At 43.0% G+C, this 13,975-nt stretch overlaps 1 long non-coding RNA gene across 6 annotated transcripts in view; it reads right to left on the reverse strand.

Annotated features, from left to right (window-relative positions):
• LOC138924617 (uncharacterized) overlaps window positions 1-12,614 on the reverse strand; it is a 44,609-nt gene extending 31,995 nt beyond the window's left edge. Inside the window, exon 1 of one of the 6 annotated variants that reach the window (XR_011439603.1) lies at window positions 12,075-12,614. This is a non-coding gene — a long non-coding RNA (uncharacterized lncRNA). Of the gene's footprint in view, window positions 1-10,672; window positions 10,837-11,525; window positions 11,799-12,074 lie in introns of those variants that run through there. The other 5 variants (XR_011439607.1, XR_011439605.1, XR_011439608.1 and 2 more) reach the window with 5 other exon arrangements.
• Window positions 12,615-13,975: the final 1,361 nt, after the last annotated feature.

Below are 13,975 nucleotides of genomic sequence, written 5' to 3' on the forward strand. Positions count from 1 at the left end.
TTGTCAAAAATGTAACTTGAATTTTAAATCTCAAATCTCTTTTGAACAATGAATGCAATCAATCCCCGTTTATTGTCCTAATATTCTATTTCAGAGAAGACTTTTGCAGCTCAAACTGCTCCTCCAATGACAATTTGATATAAAAATCAGTGTCATGAAGAATAACGCTCAACACATTTTGATTTCATGAGGCTTCTTTACAGCACTAACAGCACTGCGCCCTTCAAGACGGTGTTACAACGTGGGTGGAGTGCCCTGCAAAACTAAATTGAGTTCACACACTCACAAGGCCAGGCAGCCGGGGTCTAGCAGTGGCTGCAGGCAAAAGCTGAACTTGACATTTCCAGGGCCGGACATTTTGCTATGTCTTTACTAACACACAGAGGGATGAATACATTCATTCTTGAATGATAAAAAACATCAAAGGAATTCTAGGGGGGTAGGAAGCTTAGAAGGTGAACTGTCCTTTTTTTACAATGGTTGTAACACAAGGCTTATTTCATCAAAATTACACACATGGCAGAGAGAAAGCGCTATATATTCCATTCTACACTTCCTATGTGCTCATATGTTTCAGGTAGATGAAAAGTGTATCATAGACTCAATTAAGTTATTGATTAAATTTCATGGTGCCAAGCGAGTAATACCTTTTTTAGGGATATAAATAAGTTTTGTATATTGGGTACACTTGATCTCATACTTTCTAAAAATTTTATAGATCAGTAACATTCAGTTAAAAAATGAAAATATGGCACATCCTGTTAAGAATCAAAACTTTCCCCCTTTCCCAATTTCTCATTTTCACTCAAGATTATTATAAACCTATCACAGGAAAGAAAACTATAATTTATTTTGTGTTCTGGAAATTTACTACTAATCTAGACAAGCCACAGCTTCCTCCAAATGCCTACTATCTAGAAGTATTAAATAGGATATGCAAAACTTATCAACAGGAAGGAGGGACCCAAGCTCTTGCATGGCATTTCAAATATGATTAGCAAAAGGGACACACACACACACACACTATTGCCTGTGTCCATAAGGGCTCCATGCAGCAATAACTTTACTTTCTACTAAAGCTGAACCGCTTACTCATCTTACAAAAGAAATCTTCAAAAAGACAGAAATGTCTAAAAATTCATATTCAATATTCCAGATGTCTTGAAAGGGAAAAATAATTAAAATATGCTGCCTAGGTTTTATAGAATATTTCTTGGCATCTAGAAAAGTAAGGAAAAAGAAAAACTTACAACGTAAAGTAAAATTGTGATATAAACACAATAACTCTCATGAGTTAAAAATCTAATTAGGGACCACGCCATGGCCGAGTGGTTAAGTTCACGCACTCCGCTTCGGCGGCCCAGGGTTTCAAGGGTTCGGATCCTGGACATGGACATGGCACCGCTCATCAAGCCATGCTGAGGCGGCATCCCACATGGCACAACCAGAGGCACTCACAACTAGAATATACAACTAGGTACTGGGGGGCTTTGGTGGGGAGAAGAAAAAAAAAAAGAAGATTGGCAACAAATGCTAGCTCAGGTGTCAATCTTAAAAAAAAATTGTAAAAAAAATGTAATTAGATTTTAGATGAAACCTACTTGTAGAGCAACTAGTTTAATGTATTTTGTACTCTTGCCTAAAATAATGTATCAAAGGATAAAAATTATTTTGAAAATATACTGTACTTAGGGTATTTCATGTTCTAATACTAAAAATATAATTGTAATGGCCTAGTACCTAAACTGTCAGCCACTGTATTTTAAAAAGTCATTTGAGAGTTCCTACTTTTTATACTCTCAAATTATATATGGAAACTAAACCCACTTGGGCAAGGTCTCTAGGCACATCATTTAGTAAGATGCTTGCACAGTAAGAGGCCCTAGGAGAAACTTCCACCTCTTCCTGAGTGAGAGTCACATGACATTAACTCTAGGAGCCTTGCTTTGCTTCCAGGAATACGGACAGTGAATTCCAGCAGAGCATGGTGCTTAAGGTCCCAGGTGGCAAAGACTTAGCCTTCAATCCCAGAACTACTACTATCTAAGAGTGAGACCTTAGATACATTAATTACTCTCTCTCTAAAATGGAGATAATGGCAATAACCCTCATAGGGTTCTTAAGAAAAAGGAAATGATGCCCATAAAATGATAGCATGGAGTCTGGGACACAATGTTTTTAAAGATTTTATTTTTCCTTTTTCTCCCCAAACACCCCCGGTACATAGTTGTATATTTTTAGTTGTGGGTCCTTCTAGTTGTGGCATGTGGGATGCCACCTCAGCATGACTTGAGGAGTGGTGCCATGTCCATGCCCAGCATCCGAACCAACAAAACCCTGGGCCACTGAAGCAGAGTGCACAAACTTAACCACTCGGCCACGGGGCCAGCCCCCTGGGACACAATGTTTAACACATGATAGCTACTGTTTTTAAGTTAACCAATTAAATGGAGTATACTTTCAAAAGTGATTTATTTTGATTTTTTTTGCTTGAGGAAGATTAGCCCTGATCTAACATCCATGCCAGTCTTCCTCTATTTTATATATGGGATGCCGCCACAGCATGGCTGATGAGTGGTGCAGGTCCACGCCCAGGATCCCAACCCAGGAACCCTGGCCGCTGAAGCAGAGTGCATCAAACTTAACCACTAAACCATGTGGCCAGCCTCAAAAGTGAATTTTTTTTGTAAAAATAAAAATAATTTATTCGATGGGCTTCTATAGAATAACTAGATGTTAGCCAATTGTGGCTCCTAGTTTAAAAGCACTAATTTCTCTACAGAAACACTCATAAGAAAAAGTTGTTTTAACGTTAGCATTTTCGCAAATTAGTACTGAAAAAACATAGAGTCCCTAGACCAATGACTACACTTACATATGACATGATGTTCTGAGTAACACAGAAAGATTAAGAGCTGAACATTTAGTTGAGAAAAATAATTGCAAGAACGTAACTTGTTTTTCCATTACTACTTAGAAATTAATTTTTAAAAAAAAAATAAGTTATAGGTTTGGGGGATGATTTTTTTCCAAAATATCAAAGATAAAATAAAACCCTTTGACTGAGAAAATATACAACTAATTACTATGATGAAAACCATAGCAGTATTTCATAATAACTGTCATTCTAAGTTGGAGAATGTTTTTAACACATGATAAAACAATGCTTTAACACTCTGCGACAGCAGATTTGGGGATTAAAGTTGATCTGTTTTAGCTCCTACCCAAGGGGGCTCACTTGGGGAAATTCTGTAAGCAGGCTGATGCATGGGCCTCAAGGATGGCCATATAGCAGGTCCCTTGAGCAGTAACATTTGGGGAGACTTGTGGGGTGCCTTGAACAAAACAAGAGCAAAAAGTTGCACGCCCTCAATGATCCACAAAACACGAGTTCTCGTGTTTTTAAATCTACTATTAAAACATCATCCCTTTTTCTTTCTCTCCAGTGCTTTCTTCATCAGTCATGTGAATTAATCACTACAGCCAGAATTACAAAGAGTGTACTAATTTCCTGTCTGGAAAGGGATAGTTGATAACTCATATGGAAATCTACTAAAATTATCTGTAGGAAAAACATAAAAATAACTCACATTATAATGTTAGAAATTTTTCTGCTCTTGGATCCTAATTCTATACAGTTTTAGTTACATAGTTGGCATAATTTGAACTGGATCCACAACAGGTATTTGGAAAATACTTAAAGGAGGAAACTATTCAATCTGAGAAGTCGACACTCTGCTCTCCTGGTGAGAATCCAGAATGCTTAGAGCTGGATGAGATTTTTAAGCTCACTGATTAATCTGTCTGCCTTGATTCTCATTTCCTCTCATCTCCCATTGTAAAGTGGAGGTTTATTAACTTGCGGCAGTCACAAAGCTGGGGACAAACTCAGGAAGTCTGGTCTCCCATTCCAGTCACCTTTCCAGGACCTTACACAATCCACAAAGGTTCTGTTCAAACCATCAATAAAAATTCATCTAAAGAATGAGAAGGACACTTAAAGTCTATAAAACCCCTGTTCTGATCTTCTAATTCCCATTTACCAGAATAAGGGAATGACCATCACAGTTGGTGATTATATTTAAGGCATTGATGATTCTCAAGGTAAAATAGTAAACAACTGAAAATCACTCTAAAAAAGGTAAGGAAATAGGCGTTATTTCCTTTAAATTTCTCAAGAACTCTATGAAGTGAATGCTCTTATTTCCATTCAACAGAGAAAGCAAATAAAGTACCTAAGGGCATACTCTCAGAAAGAGGTAGTTCTGGGGGTGAAGTCTGAGTCTGTCCTACGTGGGGCCCTGGCCCACCATAAACAGGAATAAATCTTAAAGGGTTCTGTACAGTGGCTCCCAACTCAGTCATGGTGCCAGCCCTTAGGGCGCATTGTGACCATGGCATCACAATGATGGGGGTGCTCCTGGCATTTAGTGTCTGGGGCCCAGAGACGTTAAACAGCCTGCAATGCGCTGAACAGTCTCTCACAACAAAAAAAAGTGTCTTATTAGTTAGAAAGCTTTTGGTCCACCAAGATGCCAATAGCATGCCCTTTGGGAAGCATCGGTTTAGATGAATAAAAGATTAACATACTATAACAGTATTAAATGAAACAGGAGATTTGGGGCACCTCCAAGTGATATCCTCATATGGTTTTACATTCAAATTTGACCGAGAGTTGGAAGAGACCCGTTTTATAATTCTCCGCGCATTCATAATCACGTGTATGAAAAATGTTCCTTTAAGGAAAACCTACTTACATCTGAATGGAAAAACATCGTAACTGAAACCTATGCTGTGAATGTGTAAACTGACTTGCTTTGCAGCTTAGATATGGGAGAGACTGGTCTATTGGCGTTTCTCAATCTGAGGTCTGAGAAGTCCTGAGAATCCAAAACAAGTATGTTTTGAAGATCTGTACTTTTTCTGTGAAAATGTTTTTAATTTTGTGTTTTCACACTGATGACAAGTAAAACCAAAAAAAGGCAAAGAAGTATACTTTAAATTAGTGGGATGACCACCTTATTACCAAGTACTGTCCTACAATTTTAGCAGTCAGGTTTATATTTGTGTTTACAATCACAGTGCAGCCGAGTGGTTGTAGGATAAAGAGAAAATAAAAGATGTAAATATAATATGCAAATATGCTTTCAAACCAAGTAAAACCCAAACGCTGGTATGCTGTGCCATAGGAATAAAGTTTCATGACTGTTCACACAGAGACCCAGTGGGAGCAGTGAAGGATGCCTTCTAAGGCAGCCACAGCAAAGGCGAGCTGACCTCACCAGACCCTCCAACGGGCAGTCAGGGCCACGTTCACTTTGCAAGGGTGAGTTAACGAATGCTGTCAATTTGCATTTGGCTGGAGTTTTATCATTTTATTCATAATTAAATTATAAATTTATTTTGGTATTACAGTTGCATAAACGCTGTAACTGTGATTAAATTATATCTACTCTTAAGAATTCCATATTTAACTAATATTAAAATAAAAGGACGTCCACATCCAAAAGATGGATGGATGGATGGATGGATGGATGGATGGATGGATGGATAGACTGAAGGAAAGACAGATAGACTAGCTAGATATACAGACAGACAGATAGAATTTGACAAGATTATTTGATCAGCTGAATTTCAGAGCCAAACCAATCCCCAGGTATCTGGAACTTCTGGGTGTGCCCTCATCACTTTCTTTTGGGAATTCCCTCTCCCCCAATGACATATCCAACTATGGGTTACCTGCCCCAACAAAGTAATCAGATAGCCCTATTCTTCTGGACACCGTGATTGGTACAGAGAAGGCATGGTACCCAAACATGGCCAGAGTAATTTTGAGAGGACTGATATAGATGAGAAGGTACTTCTCTAGAATCAGAAGTTTAAGACCCACATAAATCTGCCAAGAAAAACTTTTCTAGCACAGGAAGAAAGTATGCAGGAGAATAAACACAGCATAGGGGCAAAAAAGATGGATGGATGGATGGATGGATGGACGGACGGATGGATGGATGGATACATGGACTGAAAGAAGGAAAGATAGATTAGCTAGATACACAGACAGACAGACAGAATTTGACAAGATTATTTGATCAGCTGAATTTCAGAGCCAAACCAATCCCCAGGCACTTCAATTATGTGAGTTAATTTCATATGAGTTTAAGTTGGGTTTCTGTCACTTGTGACCAAAAGCTTTCTAACTAATATCCTAGAGCTCAATAAGAAGATGTGTCTTTAACAGGGGAACATTACTTAATTTTGAGAAACACTGGATTACATGATTCTCTCTAACTTGAAAGTTCAAAGATTCTGTATGTGTGTTTTAATTATTTCACCAGCTTAAAAGGTCAGGATCTTTTCTCTTCTTATGACCTCAGCATAGGTATTCAACAGAGAGGAAATGATGATTCTTATTTTTTGTAGTTATCACTAGAAGTATAATATCAGGCGAGGATCTTTTCTCCCCCAAGTTTAAATATAATAAAATTATTCAGAGAAGATAATTTGCAAAAAGTTAATCTTACTTTACAAGTCAGAATTAAGGGAAAAATCTCAAAGAATGCAGACGCTAACAATGGCACAAGAACACTGTAAAAGCATGTTTCCTGCAAACTACAAACCAGAAGACCGAGGGAAAGATACATAGATCTCTTTAAAGGCTTTTGAAAAGCTTTTTAGAATGATTATCTAAATGATTCTGATGAACTTAACTCTGAGATCGCTTTACCTGTCTTAAACATTTGGTTGGCAATAAGTATAAACTCCTACCAATTAGAGAAAATGAATAAAGCACTTACATTGTGAAATATATATATATAATTCAAAATAAAATGAGACTACTGAGTCAGTAAATAAGATTACAGAGTTAAATATCAAACAGATGACTCATGTGGAAAGACTTTCTTCGATTTTTTACTCCTAGGTATGTAGCTCACGGGCACTCTTCACTGAGAACCTGACATAACAGATATTGCCAAGGCCACGTCAATCCGCCGTAACACTGACCCACTGAGTGTCCATCTGTCCAGTTAAACTAATTTCACAGGAAGTCCTGCAAGTCAGCAGCTAGTCTGCATCCTAAACTCAGAAATCAGTCATCGTTCAACCCTCCACTATCAACCAACTCAGGGATTTATTTAATCGCCCTGCAGTCTTTACGAAAGGCTTTTATCCCAGGAAGAGGTTTTTATCCTTCAATCAGCTCTGAGAACAGAGAACAAATCTAACTCGATACAACATAATAAATTTATACGGTTTAATAAATTATTAGTTGAAAAATGTTTGGGGATAAACTAATAAATACTGAGCAGTTCCGATTAGCCTTTTCAATTATGAAAGAAATCTTTCCCAAGAATTATTAAAAGGCACTGGGAAGTTCAAACAAAGTTCTAAGTGAATTTGTGTTTTCAAATCCAGAGGAAGGGGAGCATCTCAGTAAGGCATGTTCTCTGTCATCAGATGAAAGGTGAAGACGAAAACTTTATCCATACAACTTGAAAGCAGTTTCAAATATTTTAAAAGAAAATGATATCAGAGACCAGAGTCAAATCATCTATTTAGGTGGAATTACTTAAAAAGGAAATTTTGTTACACGACATAATCAAAATGCTAAAAAGTGCTCATCTTGAGGTGCTGAAGACATGACCTTGTGAAAATACTGGCAGTTTCTAGAGACCTTCTGATCACAAACTGAAAAAAAAAAGCTACTGAATAGTACTACAGGCCTATTTAGATGATGTCATACTAAGCACACAGATATCTCCATCTATGACTAATGGCGACTGCATTAATTCTACCACATTTTAGGAATCATGATCTTGTATTTCAAGATCTGAATGGATCTGCATTTGAAACCTGGAGAACACTAGAGCTAGAAGGGCAATGAGAAATATCCTTTCAGGGGCTCCTACGGATTCTTCCAGAAAGGAAGAATTCAATCCACATGAGGACTTTTAGGTCACTAACAACTGCTTAGAGCTGGCTGTATGGACCCCTGGTTATACACAATAAAAGCAAAAAAGGCCGTAATTGCACCATCAGAAAAATATTATAAATAACATTGAAGTCAGATTGAGTCCATGCCCACAGAGTTTTATCTTTAATACTAGTGACTGCTTAACAAACCATTTGTCTGAAAATTGTGAAAAGTTTCTATCCCTATGTAGTTATAGAAAGAGTCACTTTTAAGAGCACATAGCAATGTTTATTTTATATTCATCATCTGATTTTAATAAAAATATCTTGCAAACAACGATGTTTCAGCTGTTAGAGATGAGAAAAAAATTACCAAAAAGAAAGGATCACAAACACAGGACCTGGAAGGTCAACTAATTCAGCACAGCCCTGCAGGGTCGAATGAAAAGTCTACAACAGAAAACTACACGGGGTGTGAAGGTTCTGGGCTCTGATCCAAACAGTCATAAAAACTTGTCCTCACTTAATATTTCCTATTTCCAGTATATACCAAATATTCTCAAGCTTTTGCCTAGTACAAAACAAAGCAATAAAAAGTCAATTATATTACCCCTACCACACTAAATGACCTAAAATATCACCCACTACCACAGAGCTGATTAGTAACTAATGAAAGGTAACATTATTTTAATATGCTGTCAAGAATAACAACAGCTGTTAAGCGGTGTTAGCAGGGGAAGGCTGTGCTGTGAATGCATGAGCCTTAAGAGCCCTTAATTAAGACAGGATCTCTGGCCTGGAGGACTGCAAAGTTGTCTACAATAGTGAGGGTGGAAGTTTTCCACATATTGCGGTTACTAGTTTCAAATGCATTTTTATGCCAGTAGATTATGACTTGTTCAACTGACTCTCTCAAATTCATATAAACAGGCTGTGATTATGCAAAAGCGTATATTCTAGGCTCCAAGCTACAGATTTTAATGGGGTGCTTAGCTCCAGAGCTGAAGATAGTTACAAGAAACAGTGTAACAGAGCAGCACAACTGCATTCAAGGTCAACCAGAATTCACAGGTGTTTAAATGAGAATTTAGGAATGCCAGGAACTCCATTCTGTTCAATGACTGCTACTGAGTGCAGCTCATTCATGTCTGGGGACAGGATAGAGAAGCATGCATGCATGAATGTCAAAGGACAACAATTAAATCAAATAACTAGAAATAGTTCCATCAACACGCCTGTTTACAGGCACAGATGGCCAATCTAAGTGAATCCAAATGTATTTCAAATCCTAAAACATGCCAAATGCCTCTACAGAACTATCCTGTTTCATGGGTTCCTGAATCACATACGGTATTCATTTACACTTACAAAGTGTAATAAAAGGGAAAAAAGCAAAGCAATGTGAGCTTCTAGTTAAAAAATAAAATCTTAGCTGTAAAGTTAAAATGTCTGCGATAAGTTTGTACCAAAACCATGTGAATCTTACTGGATTTAGCTGTTTGGCATTTTTATAATCAACTAACGTCCAAACTCTCAGTCTCAAGTCTCCAGTTAATGCCACCAAATTTCAGCCCAAACTGGAATATTGTTTTGTGAAGAACCTCTGGGTACACACAAGCTCTCAGATTATATTCTTTACACTGACAACTTTCAGCACTTTGCAACTCCTAAAATGAGGGCCTGTACTACTCAAATATTGGACACTTTCGCTTTCCAACTTATACGCAACATAAACTCTTCTCTTAAGACCATATGTACACACATATATATCATAGAAAGGGTTCAGCCTGTTGTCAACATCAACTATAATATAAAAACCTTAACTGAAAAACAGTATATAGTCTCAGACGATCTAAATTTTACACAGAGCAGTATAATTTTGAGAATTAGGGTTTTAATCCTATACTACTTGGGAGAAGTAATGCGAAAAGAAATGTAACTTAACTCTTTTCATTTATTTTCCAATAATATGTTACTTTCAATGTTTTGGCAGGCTTTGAAAGTGAAGTGTATGACTAGTTAAAAACTACCACAAACAATCCCAAATTTATGCCATTGGGGGAGGGGGGTGAAGGACATTTATGCTGATTTATAAAACGACTTTTTCTTTCAACTGTTAATAATCAGCCTAAAGAACACCTCCAGTGAACAGCCACACACGCTGAAAAACTCAGCCCGGTTCTCTGCCCACTCCCCGTTCTGTGCGCTAGGATTCACGGGGGGCAGAAGGTGGAAACGTAGGGGGAAAGGAAAGTGAGGACAGATGGCCTTGGGGTAGCAGGTGACATCTGAACACTGTCAACCGACAGCAATCAATAACTCCAGACCTGGATGGCCTTAGTGCCTCGCCCCAAACTCACAGAAAAGTGCCCTTTGAGAAGAAACCACTTTCCTTTCCGGGTTTACTCTGGTCGCTCCAGATTTAGGATTTTGAAGGAAGAAAGAGAAAGAGGGAAAGAGGATTTAAAACGAAGGTGGAGTAATTAAACAAAACATAAGATTTGTCCCAAAGCCATCGCCTCTGTCCAAAAACCCCGAAAGTGATCAAATCGACAACTCGTTAGGAGAAAGGGTTAAAAAGAGCCACATCTAACACCCCAAAGTAATACATCCCCAAGAGACTAAAGGAAGACAAAAATGTCTTACAATCTATATTCAATGAAACATCGCCCCACCGGTGTGACCCGGCGCCACCACCCAGCACCCGGCCCCCGCCGCACCCCAGGGGAAAGTGGGACAGGGGGGATGCTGAAGGAAGTACCTTGTTTTGTCTCCAAAGGGCAACATAGCAAACGCGGGAATTTCGAGGTGCAGATCCTGCGGCCCCGGCGGACCCTGGACTCCAGGAGGCGCCGGGGGTCCACGACGCGCCCAGGTGAGACCCAGATTCGAAGCCAGGTCCCCTACCGCCCCCGCCGCCGCGCCGCCGCCCCGCGCTGCGCCGCCTGGCGGGGAGCGCCCCGCAGAGCCGAGGCCGCGCGCCGGCAGGTGGGAGCCCAGCGCCCAGTCCCGGCCGGCTCCTCCACCATCACCGCCCCTTGCGCGCCTCGCGGGCGGCCGGGCCGGCCAGCGCGGGCTGCCCGATGGCCGCTGCCCAGAGCCGGCGGGGCGCGGTTCGGGACCCTTCTGCAAAGGCGTGGGTCCTCGAGTGGGACCGAGTCCGCGCGCAGCAGCCTCGCCCGCGCCCCGGCTTCGCACCGACTCCTCGGGCTTCGGAGGACCCGCCCGCCGCGCGCTCTCCGCTCCACCCTCCTCGTCCCTCGGCTTCAGCCTCAGTTCCTCCCCAACTCTCAGGCAAGCGTTTCCCACGCGCGCCCCGACTGCCCGCTGCGCCGCCGCCTCCCAAAGGACAGGCTCCCTCCCCGCCCTCCGCCGCGGCCGCCCGGCGCTTGGCTCCTGACCAGGAGGAGCCGGCCTCATAGGGTCGGCTGGGGCCGCGCGAGACCCGCCAGCCCCCCGGGGTCCGCTGCCCGCCGCTCTCCCCCGCGCCCTTTGTGTGCGCGCCGCGATCCCCTCCGCGGAGCCCTTTTGGCGGCGCCGCCTTGGGCGCAAGAGCGAGTGAAAGGAGGCGCGCGGGACAATCGGGGGACTGGAAGGGGGCAAAAGGCACTCACTCTGGGAAGGTTCAGGCATGTTGCTGCCTTTGGACTTCCTCGTGGTCTCGCCCCTTCCCCGGCTTCCCCGCCCCGCCAGGGCGGGGGAGAAGCGGAGCCGCTGGGACCGAGTTGGAAATGGTGCTTGCGGAGCTGCAGGGAAGGGGCTCAAAAACTGTTTTGGTTTCGCTAAGGATATTTAGGGGAACCAGGAGGCTAGAGAAGGGCTGGAGGAAGGCCCGGGAGCACGGCTGTATGAAAATAATCTTGCTCCCAGGGAATACCAGGGCGATCACGGTTGGGGGCGGGCGCGGGGGCGGAACGTACATTTTTGTATTTGAACTTTGTGAGCAAGTTGGATCGAATCCGACGCTTGGGTTTTTTGACTGTACTCGCCTTAAAGTCGAGGTCTCTACACCAAGTAGGACCAAGGACCTACTTCAAAAGCGAAGGGCCTGGGAACGGAGGGGGTTTAATGGTGAACGAAGGGGAAAATTCAAAAGAGGGGAGAGATCAGCCCCAGGTCACGCTCCGCGCCCCGGTCGCGTCTTCCCTGGATGCTCTTCTTACCTGGTGGCTTTCCTAACAAAGTAAGAGGAGGTAAAGTCCCAGTGATCGTCCAGCCAGGCTTCCACTGTGTCCTGCTCCCGCTGCGGCGGCGGCGGCGCAGAGCCGAGGCCGGCCCGCTCCATGATGGGCGCAGCGCGTCTCTGCGGCTCGCGGGCGCTGCTCGGCCGCCCCAGCAGGGGTTCCTCCCTCGGAGGAGCAGGCTGCTGCCGCGAGACGCTCCCTCTCCGCCTTGCTCCAATCTGGCCGGCTTTCGGGGAAGCGGCTCCGGCACCGGGCCAGCCTTCTGCCGCGCCCCGCGTCTCCCAGTCCTCACGGCTCCCAGGTGTGCCGGGCGGGGCCCTGCGCCGCAGCCTCGCGCCCTCCTTGGGGTCCGGCCGAGCCTGGCTCTCGCAGGCTCTCGAGTACCCAGATTGCGAGGCGGCTGCGGCGGCGACTGGCAAGCTCTCCGGAAGCTAAGTGGTCACGGCTAGAAGGAGGCCACGCGGCCGCTGGGATGCGCTGTGTGCCATGCCGGCTCCCGGGGAGCGCGCAAAGGTGACTGTAGTGTGTTCTCGGAGTGGCCTACTCCAGGAAAGGGAAGGTCGCGATGTGGAGACCCATCCCGAGCCCAGAAAGCGGGAGCTCGGGGAAGTTTCGCCCGAACGTGAGAGGTGGTGCTACCTTGGGCGCTTTTCCTTGGGCCTGGGAGAACAATGACTGTCCCGTCTCGCTTTCCTCCAGCCTAGCGCTCCGGTCTGCGGAGAGTGGGGACCGATCTCCCTCGGAGCCCAGCCAGTGCGGTGGCTCAAATCGCCCAGCCACCGACCATGGCCGGGTAAGGAGAGGGGCGTGTGCCGCCAAGACAGATGTCCGGGTCTGGGTGGGTAACTTCCAGCAAAGCCATTCCCGTACTTCATGTTAATAAGAACAACAATAATCATTATAAGCTAAGTGCCTTTGCATCAGACAACCCCTTTTCGTGACTAGAAAAAGATTTTCCGGAAAAAGAAAAAGGTAAACTGAAATAATCAGGGATGGTTTGTGAGTGAAGTCAGAAAACAAGGACATCTCTCTACAATTAGGGTAACTTGAGAGCACCGGTGCTAAGCCGGTACAGAGCAGAGCAGCCAGTTTCCCACTTGACATTAATTCGTCATTTATATTTAACTGGAATTAACATGGACACACACACACTCTGGAAAAAGAATCCCTATAAAAGGGATTAGCCTTCCTTCTCTGTTTTGTCCCATCCCTGTCATGTTTTACAAGAAGAAATTGGTGTCTTCCTCTGCTTTGTCCTCACCCCCATCTCCCTGTCCTGCATTTGCAATTTTAGTATGGTATTTCGCAATGACCTAAATTTTGGGGCAGAATTAAATCTGGCGTTGTGTGTTTCACAACGTGTGAACGACCCCATTAGCAGCGATATACCAAAAGTGATTGAACTGACATACTTTTACAAACTCCTTTCAAAACATTCTTGGCAAGAACGTAAGACATTACTCACTACATAGAAACACATAATTAAATTGATAATATGAGAAGGTTAAAAAAGGTCTTCCATTTCTCCAGTGCAATGGTGTATCTTTCCCACATTAAAGAATTGTCCTTTTGTAACTTCAGTTTCTCGAAAACTTGACTGTGGTACGCAAGTAACCACAAGCCAATAAAAAGTAAGCAAAGCAGTAGTGTGTGAAGTAGTGCGTGATAAATTGTGTCCGATTTTAAAATGAGAGTTCTCTCTTCATGTGTTACTGTGATACTGGTGACAGTGCTCTTGAAGTAGAGACTTTCTCCTCACTGCTCAGTGTTTCCCTGTGGAAATCCATGTGTTTCTTCGAACAGGAAGTCAATTATAATTTAAAACTCCACTTACCTACTAAAGATGGAGTCAATTTTTGGCTTGAATTATTTGCTTTGGT

This window comes from Equus caballus, chromosome 6 (assembly GCF_041296265.1).
Source record: "Equus caballus isolate H_3958 breed thoroughbred chromosome 6, TB-T2T, whole genome shotgun sequence".
Classification (NCBI taxonomy): domain Eukaryota; kingdom Metazoa; phylum Chordata; class Mammalia; order Perissodactyla; family Equidae; genus Equus; species Equus caballus.